The sequence below is a fragment of the Accipiter gentilis genome, chromosome Z, assembly GCF_929443795.1.
Source record: "Accipiter gentilis chromosome Z, bAccGen1.1, whole genome shotgun sequence".
NCBI lineage: Eukaryota > Metazoa > Chordata > Aves > Accipitriformes > Accipitridae > Astur > Astur gentilis.
This window is the reverse complement of record NC_064919.1, coordinates 17,093,051-17,111,530: the sequence shown is the minus strand read 5'-3', so window position 1 is coordinate 17,111,530 and position 18,480 is coordinate 17,093,051.

Sequence of the window (18,480 nt, the reverse complement as noted above, 5' to 3'; positions counted from 1 at the left end):
CTAACAAAAGCAGCCTGGTTCTCAGCTCTTCCTTTGTGAGGCTGTAATCCTCCAGAGCACTCTGTGACAACACCAGCCCTATCTGCAAAGGTGGTTTCTTACTTTGAGATCACTTTTTTTCTGCAACAGCTCTTGTCTTTCTGTCAGGATATAAAACAATCATAGGATGGGTACCGGCAATTATGTTCCTTTTTTTCCCAGCTTCATCTCCTCCAGAAAACTGTTGTGGTTTTTTATTTCTTTTTTTTTTTTTTTTTTTTTTTTTTTTCATTTGCACCAGCTTTACTCCAAAATGCTAATATGTGTTAGGTCCCCAGCTCTGACTTTATTTCTTCAAGGAACCATTTTCCAGATCTTGGTAAATATCTTCTCCTCTTCCATTGTGATCTGAGTCCAAAGAAGCTAAAAACAGTGGAGGACTTCCACCACAGAGGCTGAGACAAAGGAGTGCAGAGAAGGAAACAAATGTAATAAAACTATTATCAATGCTCACTAACTGCAGTTACAGAGACGTAATATTGCAGATGCTCTTCTACTTTGGCTTCTTGCCTTTAAGATCTTTGAGAATTGGTTTCAAAATTGGTTTTAAATGTTCAGCTGCTTCTTTCTGAGGTGTGTAGGGTGTATGATGTAGAACTATTGATCCATAGGTTTTCCCAAACATATATATATCTAAAAAAATATATATATAGAAAAATATATAATGAAACAGGTGACACCTTTTCTTCCATATTATTTTAAAAGGAAACCTCAGTTTTCACTGAGATATGGTAAACTTTGACGAGAAAGTGTTCTACCAAATTTGCTCTTGATGTGTCTTCCTGAGGATATTCCTGATCAGCATTGTATCCCCCCACCTTGTTTTTAAATTTTTTTCAAAACACAGATAACAGGATAAATAGTTTTAAATAGTGCTGCAAAGATAGGCCTAAAGTACGTGCCTTTTAAATTACCGTTGGGTTTTTTTATTCAGTCCTTCTGTGTCACGAAACTATCCTGGACCATGCTGTCTATCTATTCTGTTCTGCCAAATTATTGCCTTTCCTGTATGTAGCCTACATATATCCTATCTTATAGCTCAAAATCTCTACAGGATTGGGTCTGGAATGACATACCACAAAACTTCCAAAGGTATTGATTTGCTTCCTTTAGTCTCATTGTGAATGGCTTCTTTAATGTTGTTTCAAATGTCCTATTGTTCTTCCAATACTGAAATGTTGTGCGGTAGTTTGTTTCTGTTTTATTTTGGAAAAAAATCAAACAACCTACCAACAAAAAATGAAGTGATGTCTGCATACTTCTAGCACTTTTTAAATTTTAGGTTACTTTACTCAAAGGCACAGGACTGTGAATTTCCACCAAGTGTAATTCTGCGTATGATGTGTATCAGGACTGAAATCTATAGATGTCTACAGCATGGGTGTGCATGTTCGTATGTGTGTCTGTGCATATGTATTTTTCACTGCCTATAGGTAGATACACTATGCTATCTGACTTTGGTTTAATGTTTTTTATATCAGATGTCATCTCTGTTACAAATGAAATTTTAGCAGTAGAGAAGATTGCATCAAAGCCAATGAGCTCACTAAAAATGACCAGTGTTCCAGCAGTGCATCTAGACTGCAAAGTAGTGGGGAGATTCCCAGGTGGGCTTTGAACAACCTACCTGGTTGTGAACATACAAAAGATTAATGTGAGATTTATTTTTTTAATTTTCTTTTTTTAAGAAAGTGCCAGGCATACTTTTTCTTTCAGCTTGTGGATAGAAAATAAACTGGTTTGTTAGAAGTTGTGATTGTCAGAGATTTTTAACAGATTAAGTCACTTTGTGCTGAATCCCAAACTGCTATGTTAAATTGCCTTAAGAACCCAAATTACTGCTTCTGCATCTAACATGAGTATGTCTAAACTCTGCTTCAAGACACAGGTCCTAGTCATTCAAAAAATGTATGAAGACTTTGGATCAATAAAATAAAAGCTCATTGTTAGTATTGGTAGTGACCGAGCAAGCTTTCTTCTTCTTTGGCTCAATATATTTCTTTCTCTGCATTGTGCAGAATAGACCTCTTCTTTTAACTACCTTATTTAAACAGGTGTAGCACTTGATTATCTGCTGTTGGTATGTTTGTGTTTTGAACAACTTATTCACTAGCAGGGTTTGTTTCACATTGATATCTGGGCTCTTCCCCTCTGCCATCCTCTGTCTGCTGCTTCTCCCTGATCCTCTCTCTTCAGCCATTCATCTCTAAGTTTTGTGTGTGCTATCTGAAAGCTACTGTACTTTAAAAATTGTGACACTGTTTTGGGTTTGTGTGGTGGGGTTCTGGTAGTGGGGAAGGGGCTACAGGGGTGGCTCCTGTGACAAGCTGCCAGAAGCTTCCCCGGATCAAATCAGACCCACCACTGGCCAAGGCCAAGCCCATCAGCAACAGTGGTAGTGCTTCTGGGATAAAAGATTTAAGAGGGGAACCTGCAGCAGGGGAGGAGGTTGGAACGTGAGAGAAACCCCTGTGCAGGCAGCAAGGTCAGTTCAGAAGGAGGGGAGGAGGTGCACCGGAGGAGGTTGATGCCCCTGCAGCCCGTGGTGGGACGGCAGACTGTCCCCCCCCAGCCCATGGAGGGGAGCGGGGGAGCAGATGCCCACCTGCAGCCTGGGGAGAGCCCACGCCAGAGCAGGGGGATGCCCCTGAAGGTGGCCGTGACTCCATGGGAAGGCCCGCGCTGGAGCAGTCTGTGACTGAAGGACTGCAGCCCACGGAAAGGACCCACACCAGGGAAGTTTGTGAGGAACTGCAGCCCACAGAAAGGACCCACGTTGGAGAAGCTTGTGAAGGACTGTCTCCCGTGGGAGGGACCCCACGGCAGAGCAGGGGGCGGGTGAGGAGTCCTCCTCCCCCCCGAGGAGGACGGAGCAGCAGAGACAAGGTGTGGGGAGCTGACCCCAACCCCATCCCCTGTTCCCCTGCGCCGCTGGGGGGAGGAGGGAGAGAGAACCGGGAGTGGGGTTGAGCCGGGAAGGAGGGAGGGGTGGGGGGAAGGTGTCCTCAGGTTTGGTTTTACTTCTTAAGATCCTTGGTTTGATTTGATCTGTAGGAAACTAAACTGATTTTGTTTCTTCCCCAAGTTGAGCCTGTCTTTTGCCTGTGACCATAAGTGGTGAGTGATCACTCCCTGTCCTTGTCTCAACCCATGAGCTTTTCTTTATAGTTTCTCCTCAACCCACTGGGGCCGGGAGGAGGAGGAGTGAGTGAGTAGTTTCGTGGTGTTTTGTTGGTGGTTGCGCTTAAACCATGAGATAGACTTTGGAAGGACTATCAGATATGTAAAATGTGGAGAATTATAGCATTTTTGTTCATGTTTATAATTAATCCTGTATAAAGGGAAAGAAGAAAACATAGTATGTATGTAGGAAACTAATTAGTATTTCATTCACAGCTGAGAATGTCAGAAGAAATGTTATATCTTAGCTATTTTGATTTTGAACTTCACAAACCTCGAGAACACTGCAGGTTATTCCCTGCATTGGGGAACAGTTTCAAATTTATTTTTCTGTTTTCCTGGTATAAACCAGTTTGGCCACTATGATGTCAATTAAGATAGATAAAAGAAAAAAACTATGCATAAGCAGCTAGTTATTGCAAATACAGTTTTGCAACTGAGAACTACCATGTGAGCATATGGTAAATATCATCTATGCAAATAATCTCTCTCATTTTAATATATAGATACAAAGTCTCTGCTAGAAATTAAAAAATAATAGGAGAAAGTAATGAAAATTAACAGAAGGGAAAAATTGGAGCTTTTATCCCACTGTGCCTTATGAAGAATATTTTTATGCTGGATGAAAGTGAAAGGTTGTAAAAACATGACCTACTTAAAATCAAGTATTGAAAGTGAGAGGCCTGTCATGATTTGCTTATATTTTTAGTAAGCCTTCAGGAGACCCTCCAATTATTTGTCTGTTCATGCTAATATAGGCCATGTTGCCTTCTTGGAGAGACTGGTCTGTTTTCATATGGATGCTTATATTTAGCTTCCTACCTTTTCTTTTATAGAAGAAAGATTTCTTAGCTATGACCTTCTTGCACACTCTGAGCTCAAGGAAAGTATGAACTACTTTGTCTACCAGGCAAAGCTTTTTATTGTAGATGAACCCAGACTTCCATTACAAGCTCTATTACTGAATTCTGACAAGTTTTTTCTGTATCTCTAGGTGTTTCATCATACTTGTGTATAAATTGATAGCCCCTGTCTCCCATGGCTTAAAATACGTTAGTGTTTCTTAGGATAACTGGCATTTATGTACCTTTGTGAAATACCACGCTTTTGCAACTTGGACTGCTTAAGCTGGCATTTATGTACTTCTGTGAAAGTTTCTGCACCTTGGACTGCTTAAGCTGGACTATGAGCAAATGAAGTAATTTCTTTGCTGGATTGTTAAAATACCTCAGTGTATTTCTCTAGCAAAGAATACCTTAATGCAAGAGATCCTAATCTTAATTGATTTTTCCAAGTAATTCTATACTGGATATTCTAATATCTTAGAATTGGGATCTTCAATAAGCTAAGTAATATTTTAGAAGAAAAAAATTGACTGGCTGCATCTAGAAACTCATTAGTCATCCTAAAGGAAGTACTTCGGATTTTCTGAAAAATCAGATTCTTTCTGGGTATCCAAAGTTCAAAAAATCTATGTTTGCTAAGGAAAACCCTGAGATTTAAATAGTTTTTTAAATAGTTTTGGTGTCTGTGAAGCAATCTCTGATGGCTTTGAAAGGAAGAATGAGTCAGAACGGTTAAACAGATTACTAAAATATGTGATTGAAAAACTTCAGTTGCATTTCTACATAGTGCTTGCACTCATGTGGATGGCAACAAACAAACAAATGCACATGCATGCATGTGGACACGTGCACCTTTCTTCCAAAAGCAGATGCTGATATGCTTTTGAATGAAAGGTTTGGTTTGCATGTATACATGCAGCACAGGCCTTGGCCTCAGAGGCAGATAAGCCTTTGTTTTTCTGTGACAGACTGAATCTCAAAAAAGCTGGGGTTTGAAATCCTGTGAGAAAGAAATCATCTTGAAGTCTTTACTGAGATTTCCCACAGAACTTCTGGAACTTCCAGGAGTATTACGAGGGAGGAATCCTGTCTTTCCTGCTTCACATTGGATTCTGCCTGAGCTCCACAAGAACTGGGGTTTTACGTTCAGTTTCAAAGCATCTCACCAAGTGCACAAGTTTCCTCATCACCATTTTAACTGAGGCATGAAAGGTAAATGAATTTGGTCAAGGTCAGACTGTTTAAAAAAATTAAAACTTGAAACTCTGTACTCATCAAAACCTGTGATTCCCAAAAATATCAGAAAAACATATTTTATTGAGTATCTGAGTGAATCCCTTGTTTTCAAGTTTAGAGAGGCTTGTGGCAAACTGTGCAATTACATGGGGTTCCCTCATCTTTAGTGTGACAAAGGCTTTGTTGTCTCCATGAGGCATCACTATGTATCATCCACTGCCACATCAACAGGAAAAAAAACCCTAGATTAGCTATCTTGTTCCCAATTTTCTTTTAATATAAAAGCCTCTCTCAGTCAGAGCATCTTTCATTTCACTACCTGTAGTTAGATTTATAGCTACAGTATAATAAAGCACTTAGAATCTTTTTTGTTGAGGGAATGAAAATCAGTCAACACTAGCCTTGTTTAAATAATTGCTGATTTGAGATGAAACTTTATTTTAATAAAAATAAACAAATATCTAATATCACATCCCCTCACGTTGCTATTAGTATGCTAGTGTCCACTGTCTATGTAATTTTGTCATGGCCATTCATAACAAATGCCCATGAAATCACCATATTTGAGAAATGACTTCTGTGGGGATGCAGACATTTTATATATTTCTTTTTAATGGGGTTTTGCTTCCAAGCATATATTCCAAAAAAATCACAAATCACAGAAATTAACGTTCAGGCAGCTAAGGCCTTCAGGCAGATGGATCACCTAAGGGATGACAGGTATGCTAAAACATCTGTGCTAGTAGATTGAGGTAAATGAGTCATCCCCTTAAGGAACAAACCACGTCTCTCATGAGTTCTCCTTTCTCCTGACAATAGCTCCCTGATGAGTAGTGCTGTTACACTGACTTCAATTTGGGTCCTTATTTCCATGGACCTTGAATGAATCTAGGAAAATGGAAGCCAGAAAATCCAAGAGCTTCTAAGATTTCCCCCATTCCCAGGTCATATATCAGATACTCATTAAAATCCTTATTTCACTGAAAATAAGGATTTCACCAGCTTCAGCTCAGAATGCCATCTTCTTGAAAATCTTGATACTAGTGTCTTTAGTGTGGTTTAATGTTTTGGTTATAGTTTTTTAATTGCTTGGACATCAAATAACTGGGCTTTAAGATTAAGATTATAGTTTCCATGCCGGAGAATTGACTACTGTGTGAAATCAAGGACAGCACTGTCTTAGTTTCCTTTCTTTAATAACATGCAGTGGGCCTGTTATTTAAAATTACCTATAGTCACATTTGCTAACACTAAATAACATGCCCTCTGGCCTTTGAAGACTGGCGAATCTCAGATGGAACTATGTGATAAATAAAGGCTTATGTCTTGCTCCTTCATCACCTCATGTTGCTGTAAGCTTGCCTGTGCAAAACCACAAAGTGCAATTACACATCCAGACACCTAGCCCAATTTAGATAAGTTTTCAGGCACAGATTTAAATGCTTTCCTGCACAGAGATGCTTTTCCCAATCTTTTACCAGGGCAGTGCAGGGGCCAGGGGCTGCTGGGGACTGGAAGTGTTGGGAGGTCACCTGGGGATGGCATGGCAGGACCTGGCAGCCAGGACTGCCCCACTGCTCCACCAGGGAGCAGGGAAGCTGGAGGCTAGCTGGGGCACCCCAGCCCCAGCAGCTGGGGCAGCCCCAGCCCTGGGCAGCTGGCACCATCCTGGGGACGGGGACAGGGACAGACTGAGCCCAGGCTGAGTTGTCAGCCTGTGCATGGGATCAAGATCAGGTGTGGTGCGGGAACCCAGAGTCAGTTATAGCCCTGGGATGGCTAGGCAGGGTTGAGGGGACACCTCTCTTGTCAGAGGCCAGAAATAAAGGAATCACTAATAAAATAATGGGAGTGGTGGGTGGAAGGAAAGGAAGAAAGCAAGAAAGCAAGAAAGGTAAAAAGGAAGAAAGGAGAAATAATTGCCCAAGAAAGAAAAAGGGACCTATGAAACTCCATTGCAAACACAAAAACCTGAAAGTCAGTGTGAAACTTGAACCTCAGAAACTCCACGTTCAGCCTGAGCCTGAATTTGGGTTTTCACTGTGGGCATGGCTCTTATCAGCAACTTTGAAGGTTGCTGCACAGGAGCCCAGGTCTGCTCTGATGCAGGAACTGGGCAAAGGTAAGCTGTGTTGAGGATGTTTCCTCGAAACCCTGCTTCCCCAGGCCTGGTGCCTTTGAGTCCACTGGAGGAGCTGGTTGTTGAAGGAAGAATGGACTGTGGAGACAGACTGGGGGAGGAAGAGGAAGACTCTGGCTGCCTTCTGCAGGTGCTCAACCATCTTGCCGGACTCAGCCCCTGTGAGAGAGGTCCCTGCACCTGGGTGCTGAGGCTCAGCTGGCTAAAGCCTCTGCCTCAGAAGCAGGGGATCCTGGAGACAAGTCTCAGCAGTGCCTGCCTCGGGGCTTTCAATAGGAAAAATGGAGCTGTGAGCCATGCCAAGCACACACCCTTTCTTATGACCACGCTTGAAAGACGACTCTTGTCCAGGAGTCACATGCCAGGATCATCCTTTATCTAGCTTGGTGCCCACTTCTTCCTCTTCCTCCCATGTTACTGGTGGAAAGCATGCCTCTCCACCCTCAGAGCTCCCTGCACTCTCTGCACGCAACTATGATCCCACATGGAAAATCTCACTAATATGCCTGATGAAATTGCATCTGATTCTGTCCCCAAGCACCCCCAGCAACACTGCCCTGTCATCAGGCCACTCCTGGAGCAGCTGGGAAAGACCCACCATGCCAAGAGAGGGCCCCAGGGCACCAGGTCCCTCTGCAGCTCACAGAGCTGGGGCATCCATGCACTGGGGCTTGAGAGGTTTCTGGCCCTCTCCATTTGGAAGGAAATGTTGGGGGCTAGCAAGAAGACAGCAGGACTGGCTTGTACTCAAGTCTCCCCATTCCCTCTAGGTCCTGGATTGCACCTGACTGCCAAGGACTGAAGTGTGTGACAGACCTGCATTCTGGAGTTATTCCCAACTCATCATCTCCAGAGAGCCCATGGTTAATAAAGGTACAGAACATTGCCAAAGGGGAGGCTTTTTTGAGCTCTGGCTATGGCAGTGCTCTGGACAGTGCCTGTTTCCTACATGAACTGCAGGCCAGAGGACTCTTCATTCTCACTCTTCCCCATCCCTCCCCAAATCATTACCATGGGATTTTTCCAATGCAAAAGCTGACTGGCTGGGTGCAGTCCATGACCCATGGAAAAAAGGGCAGTGACAGATGTCCATCACCACATGAAGGTACCTTTTCTTCCCCTCCAATATTGCAAGGAGCACAGGCTGGCGATTTCTAATTAACATGTATGTTTGACAGCTGAAGCTATGTTGATGTCAGTGGCAGCAGGATAGTCTGAAATGGAAAGTATAGAAATATCTAGTTCCTTTCACTGGCAAGTGGAGTCTTCTTTGGAGTGGGCAAAGCCTGGCTCTGTCCCCTGCACACGTGTGCAGGCAAGACCTTCCTTGCAGGCTGTATTGGGACCTGGAAGGATTTTGGCTGATGTTTCTGGACCTGGATTTCTGGCTTCATTGGTGGGGAGATGGAAAGCCACTCATGCAGCAGCAGCTGTGGCTCAGTGCACACACAGAGCTTGAGATCCAAGGAAGCCATAGGTTGAGAGGGACAAATTAGTCCAAACCCATGAGCAAGGGCTTCAACTTGGCTCCAAACCATGCATAAGCCCTCCCATCCAGCAGCATGCAGTGCTGCCCATGGGCCTCCCTAGAGTATTAACAGTTCCCTAGCAATACTGACTCTAATGGATGCCCTGTCCCCAGGCTCTGTGGTCAAGTACAAAGGCCTTCAGAGGGAAGAGGGGGCTGATACAGCCCTGAAGCCTCTATGGAGAGGGAGAGTCCCCTTCACTATTCTCTCCACAGGGCTAAGAGTTGCCACTTTTGCACCTTCCTCTTTGCTCCCACTTGTTCTCTGCCGACAGGCTACAGTGATAAGGCCCAGTGCTGGCCCACAAATAAACTCTTCCTGTTTTGGTTTTTAAACCTGATATTGTAATGAATTCAGGAGCTCATCTTTTGAAGTATTACTGAAAATGCTTTCTCCTCTACAGATACTCTGTTTATGTGTATGTGCATATATAGCTCTAGTTCACGTAATATCAGGTAAGTGCCAGTGCAACTTTCCTGTACAGCTTCTTTTGGGGCATAAAAATCAAAAGTGACCTACCTGCTTTGGATCCTTCTCTAATGGGGGTCTGACTTTTCATTAGCCAGGATTTCTGAGTTAATGCAATGTGTGTACTCATTATTTTACAAAAAGATTTAGAGTAGAAATCGTCTTATAGCCTATATGAGTATAGTAATTCAACACTTTCCAACCAAATTATCCAGGAAATAAATGACAAAATAGAAGTGAAAAAAAATTAAAATCTTGCAGTCGACACTTCTGTCCTGGATAATTAAAAAAACCAACCAACCAAACAAAAACCAACAAACCTCAAGTCAGCATCTGGTTGATGATCCACAGCCATTGTCTTTCTTCAGTAAGTGTCCTGTAAATATATGACCAAATACCCTTTCAGTAATGAGTAATGCTTCAAACTGACCTATCATGTTCCACTAAAGAATTGGAAACATTTGCAATTCTCACAAGTCACATCTCAATTTCCTTTTATTGATTTATTTTCACCTAGACAAAATTAGACAGAAAGTGACTGATTTTTCTAAAGTCAAGGTGGGAGTCACATGTAGTGTATCAAGCCCCAAGAGAATGAACAAGAATCCCCTTTTTCTTTTTGGTAAGTCTGCAAAGCAATCATCTTGTGACTGGTTAAACTAAGCTCTTCTCTGCTATCTTAGCATGTACTGATCTAGTGGCACATTGCCCCATTGGGACTGCAGTTAAAGCAGATGGTTAGCCATGTGGTGAGACAATGTTGGTCCAGAACTATCTGAATGTTTCAGCATTCTCATTTTTCTATCCCATTCCATACAAGAAAAGATTAAAAGAACAAATGTATAAGGCTGATTAATGGGGAATAATAGAGACTTCTTCTTACTATACAAGGGTACTATGAATAAAATGCCTTTAATATTTGGAAATCTTGAGAGGTATATGTGTATATTTAGGACTTCCTGTGTTAAAAGACAGGAGAGTATTTTTCTTGTGTTAAGAGCACTGTAAGGATTCACTTAAGAGGTTTTGCAAGAAAAATGGCTCAGGTACCTGACTAACAGGTGTTTGATGGCACCAGGCAGAAAAGGAAAATGCTGTCAGGTTTGTTCTCTTGATCAGGTGGCCAGCCACACAGGAACCCTGGAGAAACCCTCCTGCCCTGTGATGGGGCATGGTGGCTGTTCTGTTTTTGGCTGGGATAGAGTTAATTTTCTTCCTAGTAGCTGGTATAGTGTTATGTTTTGGATTTAGTATGAGAATAATGTTGATAACACACTGATTTTTTCAGTTGTTGTTAAGCAGTGTTTATACCAAGTCAAGGATTTTCCAGCTTCTCATGCCCAGCTAGCAAGAAGGCTGGAGGGGCACAAGAAGTTGGGAGGGGACACAGCCAGGGCAGCTGACCCAAACTGGACAAAGGTGTATTCCATACCATGTGACATCATGTCCAGTATATAAACTGGGGGGAGTTGGCTGGCTGGGAGGGGCAGATTGCTGCTCAGGAACTGGCTGAGCATCGGTCAGTGGGTGGTGAGCAATTGTATTGTGCATCACTTGTCTTTCTTGGGTTATATTTCACTCTCTTTTTTTTATCTTCCTTTTCATTACTACTATTATTATTTTTGTTGTTGTTGTTTTTATTATTATATTTTATTTTTTATTTCAATTGTTAAACTGTTCTTATCTCAACACGAGTTTTACTTGGTTTTTATTCTCCTCCCCATCCCACTGGGGGAAGCAGGTAGGAGTGACCGAGCAGCTGCGTGGTGCTTGGTTGCTGGTTGGGCTTACACCACGACAGTGGCCAACTGGAGAATGCAACAGGAAGGCACCAGGCTGTTCTGAGGGGTGTCAAATTCAGCAGCGCCTTGTTAGACTAATCCGACTATTTCAGGTTTTGCCTTCTAGTGCTGGAAATGATTGCATGTATTCTAAGACAGGCTTATTTTGCTCTTAGGGACTCCTCCTCCCTGTCCAATCAGGATTGCATCTCATGATTTTCCTGGTATTGCACCTCAGCAAACTCTGCATGAGGCAGTTCCTCATCTGCATGCAGGTGGGCCAGATCTTCTTCTTCCATGACTTCTAGAAGAGCTTCAGAGTTTCTGCAATCAACACCTCAAGCATCAGTTTGGCTTCCATGTCAAAGTCCAGCACCTGAGGCTGGCAGTCAGGGAAGCAGAGATAAAAGGATCTTGATCACAGTCTCTCTTAACAGCTTAGTAAGGACAAAGGAGAATGAAAAAAGCACTTGCGCTGAAGGCACTCCTGTGAAGTGGAGCTGCTGGCCCTTGTCAGCTATAGCAAAAAGTATTAATGCAGCGCAGGGCAAAAGGACAAGTGTGGTGAAGTGAGCTTTAACCTGTCTGATGGACTCATATCACAGTCCCATCACAGCTGCACTGGGGGCTACCAGGGAGAGGCAGACCAGTGACCTGGGCTCTATCTCTGCTCACATCCATATTCTGACGTCTGCATTAATGTTTTGAGCACTCAGAAGCTGTCTGCATTTTCACAGATTCACCTCAGTGACAAACTGAAGAATATAGAACAGCAGCCCCACTTTGTGATGATCCTCAGTTCATCCTCCCATCTGTGGAGCTGTCCATGTGTGCTGGTGATTCTTCAGCTGATAGACTGAAAAGTCAAGCAATCTCCTTCCCAAATATCTCAGTTCAGTTGTTAATGAGAAAAGCTACCACCACCTTCACCTGTACACATAAAACCACAATGGGATGAAAACATATAAAACAGACTTTTCCGTTCCTGATCCTTGTAGTCATGTGTCTGTTTTCACATGAAACTCCTCCACAAAGGTTCAAAGGAGACAGCAAGGTACCTCTCAACAGGAATGCTCTGATTGGCCCAAAAGGGTTGGTAAATTTGGTGTACCTTGTCTTCACCAGAACTTACAGTGGGAGCTGTCCTTGACTGAGCTCAGAATATTTGGCCCAATGCATCTGGCAAGATTACTGGAATTCATCCTGCTGGTTGAAGAGTTTTGGCTGATGTGGTGGAGCAGAGAAAGCAACTGCTTGCGGAGGAAAAGATTTGCTCTAGGCAATTGACAGCCACCCTAGGGGAACACAAACGTAGTATGACATCAGTGTCTCAATTCAGTAGCTGCTACTTCTTTATGGAGTGCATTTCCATTAAACTCACAGAAATAATGCTCCTGCCAAAAAACGTGTGTGCTTTTCTCAGTGACTTAGCAGAAATGCCATTCAAAAATCCCCAAAGGCAGCTCAGCATGAGGTTAATTTTAAGATCTGGACAAACAGGTCAGCATTGCAGAATCCCATGTCATTGAGTAGATCAACAACATTAATAAATACTATAATGTTTCACCAGAGGCTTTGCTAAGGCACATGAAAGCTTGTGTTTTGTAGCTTCCAAGGTATTCTAAGTCAGTTTTCAAGTCTCCTGCTTTTCAATTATGAAGCATGGTGGTGTTTCTCATTTCCATGCCTGATCTACAACAGAGTGACCACCTTCACCAAGATACCACAACCTCTCTCCCCTTCTTAGAGTCATTTTGTGAAGCAATCTCAAAGGTCTTAAAGAAGTATTCTGACCAGAAAAATGCTTTCCTATGTTATCTTCCCTCCAAATTCAACTGCTGCTAGCATACGTTGCTGGGTCATATTCAGTTCTTCATCCACCAGCACCCCTTAGTCCTTCTACGCAGGGCTGCTCTCAGTCTACTGATCCCCCAGCCTGTATCCATGTTTGGGATCGCCCCGGCCCAGGTGCAGGACCTTGCACTTGGCCTTGTTGAACTTCATAAGGTTCACATGGGCCCACCTCTCAAGCCCATCATGGTGCCTCTGGATGTCATCCCTTCCCTCTAGAGTATCAACCACACCACTCAGCTTGGCATCATCTGCAAACTTGCTGAGGGTGCACTCAATCCCACTATCAATGTCCCTGACTAAGATGCTAAATAATACTGGTCCCAATATGGACCTTTGAGGGACAACACTCATCACTGGTCGCCACCTGGACATTGACCCATTGACCACAACCCTTTGAGTGTGACCATCCAGCCAATTCCTTGTCCACTGAGTGGTCCATCCATCATATCCATGTGTCTCCATTTTAGAGACAAGCATGTTGTGTGGGACAGTATCAAATGCTTTGCGCAAGTCCAGGTGGATAACATCAGTTGCTCTTTCATTATCCATCAATGCTGTAACACCATTGTAGAAGGCCACCAAGTTTGTCAGGCATGATTTGCCCTTAGGGAAGCCATGCTAGCTGTCACCAATCACCTCTGTTTCCCATGTGCCTTAGCATAGTTTCCAGGAGGACCTTCTTCATGATCTCAACATCTTTTGGTAGGCCCATTTACACATAAGCATTTCTGTGAACATCACAGTTCTCTAGGCTTTCTATGGATGGCCTAGCTTTTCCAAAACTGTTCTCACCCGCCATTTAGGATGACTAAACTGGTAATAGGAATGGCCTGACTGGTGCTTAACTCATTGTCAGGTTTGCCAGTTGAAAGCAGATCTGAAGCTTTTGATAACCAAAAGCTATCCCTTTGACCAGGGAATGGACGACACAAAAATATAACCCTGTATGTCTGGTCCATCTTGTTCCAGCTGTCTACACACTCATATCAGGTGAACCTTCACCTGTAAACCTGGCATCACCTGTGGCATGCTGTACACTCACTGCTCTGTCTCCTTATAAAGGGCAGAGGCAGTTCCAAAAATAATGTGGGCATATTTTAAAAACTCTCATATCCCAGCTCCTGATGGAGCGTGCTATACTCCAGAGAGGGCAGAGGGTGACCACGCTGAGCTTGGAGGATGTAAGGCCTGGTGGACTCCCCCATGTCTGAGCACCTTGCCTTGTGCTTGCAGAGAGATAAGGAGCCTGCACCTTTGCCTCATATTGGAGCAACCTGCTCCTTGCTCACAGAAAGCCCTTGTGGCCCAAAATACTTACTAGCCCTCTTGATTCGGTAACTAGGAAAGCTTTACTGTGGGGTTTGGATGGTTTAAATGGAGAAATGTACAGGATTTGAGCAGAAACACCTTCAGCCCCCAGCTCCCACCCAGCACGTGCAGCCTGTGATGACAGACTGTAGGGTGGAAGGCCCCAAACAATCAGGCAAGAAGCATCAGGTGAGAGAGGTAAATCAGGCAGGGGACCATGCCATGGGCCTGCAGCCCCAAGGGCCCCATGGCTCCTACCACCCCGACAGCTAAGTGCTGCCCTGTTCTCAGCTCAGCTCCCTGCCTGACCCAGACGTGGGGGCAGAAGACAGAGGTGGCACAGAGGCTGGTAATGGCAGTTCAGCTCCTGGCTGGGCGCCAGTAAGAGAAGCTGTGGCTACGACCCCACCACAGTAGCAGTGGGGCAGGTGCTGCCCAGGGGCACCAGAACATTTCCCCACAACCCACGAGAGGCTGAAGACGGCAGCACTTGCATGGCCACATCGTGAGACCTAGTGTTACCATGGCAACACTGTGGGGTGGGCATGCCTCGAGGTCCCTGCAGCAATAGGGGCGGGGCTTCCCTGAGCGATGGTGCCAAGACCCAGTGGGAGAGGGGTAAACTGTCTGGGGGCCAATGGGAGCTGGCAGGGGTGGGGCTGGTAGAGGCTGCCCCCTCAGCATACCGGGGCAGTGTGTGCCCAGGGGTGGGCCGCAGGGGGTCTGTGGCCAGGCAGGCTGGGCTGGGCCATGGCGCGGCTGGAGACCTGGCATTACTGCAGCCTCCAGGGCCCTGACAGCCCGCTGTGAAGTGGTCAGTGGAAAAGCATTGTGTATTCCAAACTGGAGATGGAAAAGAGCCATTAAAATTCATGAGGGATATTCATTTTAATATATATGAGAAAGAGAGTGACAATATGCAACCAGTCGTGGTCTGCATGATGAATTGCTGTCCACTCACATGCAGTGCGTGCAGTAATATCCATCTGCAGTGATATATCATTTTCTTTATTATTTAATCTCATAGCTCTTTATTAGCACATCGAATTTTATGGTTATTTAAGGGCTTGTAGGGACATGACTAGAAACTGTGTGTAACGTCCCTCCCTGGATGAAACAAGAAAGCCTCAGTTCAGCAAGTTCACAAGTGAAATGCTATTTTGCTTTACCTTGGATGAATAGTTTAAGCCACTTCTCACCTTTTTAGTTTGTTTTTAAAAGACTTTGATCAAGGGAGACCTCTGCTTTTTTCACGTCAAATTGGCAGTGGTTTATCTCCCTGAATGCAGAACAGGTTCCTCCTGACTTGCATTGATGAGAGTCAAGGTAAACAGCCTTTGAGGAAACTCCTCAAGAGATTTTCACCTGGGAGTCTTCCTGAAAGAGTAAAAGATTGGAGCAGGTCATGGGTAAGAGCATTTCTAGACATGAGTTTTACTTCAAATCTTGGTTCTCAAATGAGTGTCATAAACCCAAACTTCCGTTGTGAGGAGGGACCTCTATAATCTCAGAGAACACGGCAACCATCACATTGGAACAGATCAGCTAAGATGTTAGATGGTATAGCTCTTTAATCAGCTCTACTGAGCACAATGGTATTTTCAAAGTGCTTTAATGATATCAAGTCAGATCCCTTTTAAATTCAGAACAAAACAGATGAGATAATACTGGCCAAAAGAGGTGGTTAGTGATGCAATTAAAGAAAAAGGCAGCTGACGTTCCAGATGTCCAATAGGATGATGAAAAACTGTTCAAGAGCAAGTGTGAGAATATTAAAGATGATTAGTTAGAAAAATAAAAATATCAGCAAAAATGATTATGATATTATGAAAAAGTTTAATAAATAGTAAAAAAAGAATGCAGTTTCAACAGTCAGATGGAGAGTTTGTGATAGCATTACAATCTTGACAGGGAAACAGTTGTAAAATGCTGGAGTGCTGCCTGAATTTCTTGAAAAAGAAATAAGAAGGTGTTGTGGTTTCAGCCCAGCTGGTAACAAGGCACCCTGCAGCTGCTCGCTCACTACCTCCCCTCCTGGCCCCAGTGGGATGAGGAGAAGCTATAAAGAAAAGCTCATGGGTTGAGACAAGGACAGGGAGGGATCACTCACCACTTATGGTCACAGGCAAAAGACAGGCTCAACTTGGGGAAGAAATAAAATCAGTTTAGTTTCCTACAGATCAAATCAAACCAAGGATCTTAAGAAGTAAAACCAAACCTGAGGACACCTTCCCCCCACCCCTCCCTCCTTCCCGGCTCAACCCCACTCCCGGTTCTCTCTCCCTCCTCCCCCCAGCGGCGCAGGGGAACAGGGGATGGGGTTGGGGTCAGCTCCCCACACCTTGTCTCTGCCGCTCCGTCCTCCTCGGGAGGGAGGAGGACTCCTCACCCGCCCCCTGCTCCGCCGTGGGGTCCCTCCCACGGGAGACAGTCCTTCACAAGCTTCTCCAACGTGGGTCCTTTCTGTGGGCTGCAGTTCCTCACAAACTTCCCTGGCGTGGGTCCTTTCCGCAGGCTTCAGTTCTTCCTGAACTTCCCTGGTGTGGGTCCTTTCTGTGTGCTGCTGTCCTTCAGTCAAAGACTGCTCCAGCGCGGGCCTTCCCATGGAGTCACAGCCATCTTTAGGGGCATCCACCTGCTCTGGCGTGGGGTCCTCCGTGGGCCATAGGTGGGCATCTGCTCCCCCGCTCCCCTCCATGGGCTGGGGGGGGACAGCCTGCCGTCTCACCACGGGCTGCAGGGGCATCAACCTCCTCTGGCATACCTCCTCCCCTCCTTCTGAACTGACCTCGGTATCTTCATGGGGGTTTCTCTCATGTTCCAATCCCTCTACTCACTGCAGGTTCCCCTTCTCAAATCTGTTCTCCCAGAGGCGCTACCACTGTCACTGATGGGCTCAGCCTTGGCCAGAGTTGGGCCCGACTTGTAGCCAGGGAAGCTTCTCACAGGAGCCATCCCTTCATCTCCTCCCCCAATACCAAAAAAACCCATGCCACACAAATCCATAACAGAAGGCAAAGCCAAAGAAACTGGGATTGATTTTCTTCCAGGTGGGAAAGGGTGTTGAACTGTAAAAGCTGCAGACCTGTTAGAATAAAAGAAGCATAGCCAAGAACACAAGAATTTTTTCAACAAAGATTTGGATTCTCTAAGGACTGAGAAAGTGCTTGCAGGATGAAGTATGGCTGAGCAATGTGATTCTTCAGTTTTAAGGAGTCCTTTCATAGAAAGAGAGGCCTGTAAACCTTGCCTCTGTTTTAAGATGAACATCTGATTCCTCAGTTTCCTTATATACAGTTGGAAATGCTGGTGCCAAGTGAGGACCAAGAATTCTCAGTTCATGACTTTGTACAGATGCCTGTGGCTGTGCTGAGTGTTGAGCAAGTGGGATATCAGTTAATGAGGACACTGAGGCAGTGTTTAAATAAATTAGGGGAGAAGGGATGGAAATACTGCTTCAGCAATGAACAGGTTTTGTATCCCTTGAAGTACCTGACAGTTTACAAACAAAGCATCCCTATTTTCAGCTACCTTAAAGCCTGAATTACCTAATCCATTGTGTCATGTGTATCATGTTAGTGAGTAATTGGACTTGAGTTTCCAGTACATGAGGTTCAGAAAGAACTGAAGCAGCAAGTTTGAGAACAACTATCTGTAAGAAAAAGGAGCTAGCTTAAGACATTTGGTAAATCCATTTGTGTTCAGTGTCATACTATTAGCAGAAAAAAGCAATATGGATGCTATGAATACAGTTTTTGTATATCCAGAGTTATTTTTACAGATGTTAAAGCTTGTTTTGCAGACTGGAAAGCTGATTCCTAAGAGGAAATGGAACCATAGATTTGACAGCAATGTAAGTTTTGGTTAGGAAGTAACATTTTTTTAAATTATATGTAGGTGACAAGAAAATATCTCTGAATAAATGTGGGATATTTGGAAAACAATGGACATATAGTGAACAATCCAGGCACAATGGAACTGATTATTCCATGAGCCAGAGGCCTCTGCTGGCAGCAGGCCTCAAGGATTTAGCGAAGATTAACTGTTGCTACAAGTTTGATGAAGCGAGCACGAAAAGTAGAACAAGGCTAACTGTTGCT